At 35.8% G+C, this 1238-nt stretch overlaps 1 protein-coding gene across 1 annotated transcript in view; it reads right to left on the bottom strand.

The window, feature by feature from the left end:
- Positions 1 to 1238, bottom strand: part of mef2b (myocyte enhancer factor 2b) — a 17150-nt gene that overhangs the window by 5250 nt on the left and 10662 nt on the right. The window lies entirely within an intron of this gene.

The raw sequence follows: 1238 nt of genomic DNA, 5'->3' as shown, positions 1-1238 counted from the left end.
TATTTTATTTTTTAAATCAACTAGAGGAAGAAAATATAGGGAATTTCACATGTCAGAGGAAAACAATACTTTGTTGCACCACCACTGGTTTTATRACGACTTAAACTCCCTGAGGCATGGACCGAATTAATGACAAATAAAACCAATCAAAAATCTATAGTCTGGGCTTTTCTCAGATTAGCCGTTAACTAATCCAACTGTTTCTTGTTGCTGTTGACAGATCAGCTTTGACAGCTTTGCCAGTTGGAGTCTCGTCTTTGATCATTTTCTTTCTTTTCCACTAGAGATGTTCAACTAAACTGAGATCTGGAATATCTGCAGGTCATGCTGTTGACATTATATGTTTTGCATCTTTCTGTTTTCAAGCCAAGCTTTAAGTTTTCTGTCTGTCTTGGTTCACCAGTATGCTTTCCTTTTACAACCTTTCTATTTTGTTTGTACTTGGTCTAGATTTTAGACACTGCTGCGTGGGAACAGCAGATATCTTTTATGACGGTGATAAGGACTTTCTAAATGAAGAGGTTTAAACATCCTCTGTTTTGTTTCAGCTGACCCTTCTTACATTGGAGCCATGATTCATGTTAATCAGCTTTGTACAACAGCTCAGTTCAGCTCTTTTTAATTGCARATACCTGATGCGTCTGTTTGTTTTAGAACTGCAAATTACTGGAATTCAATTTTCAAATTTTCCCSTTTACTTGACCAAAAACAGCTRGTGGTTAGTGGTTGATTTGTTGAAAGACGATGGTGTCTAACGTTGCTCACACTGCTAATTCGGCTAATTAACGCTGCTGAAGGTGGTATTTAAAATTTAGATAAAAATGTGTTAATTGAAAAACAACATGAAAGGTACATGAGTTTCAGTAGTTTGAAGTGCAGCTTGGACTCCAACAGCAACTTTGATGTTTTGTACGGAGGCGTTAGCAACTTTAGCAGCGTTAGCAGCTGCTTTTAGCTCAGGGTGAGGAGACAGCTGAGATGAGCACCAACAGCAAAGGTTATGTTAAATTACTAAAAGTAAACTTTAACATTCAGTCATATTTAAGATTGAACTTTAACATTTAGATTTAGGATTTAATATCTACATTCAGCGGGTATTAAACAAGTTACCATTTTTCTCAGTAAATATATTACTAGAGGTGCTATGAAATTTTCACCAGATGTCGGTAACAACCCAAGTGATCCATACATACAAAGAAATCAAACCATAAATGTCCAGAAATGAAGTTATTTGTAAT

This window comes from Austrofundulus limnaeus, unplaced genomic scaffold, assembly GCF_001266775.1.
Source record: "Austrofundulus limnaeus strain Quisiro unplaced genomic scaffold, Austrofundulus_limnaeus-1.0 Scaffold153, whole genome shotgun sequence".
NCBI lineage: Eukaryota > Metazoa > Chordata > Actinopteri > Cyprinodontiformes > Rivulidae > Austrofundulus > Austrofundulus limnaeus.
This window is presented reverse-complemented; position numbering and strand designations above follow the sequence as displayed.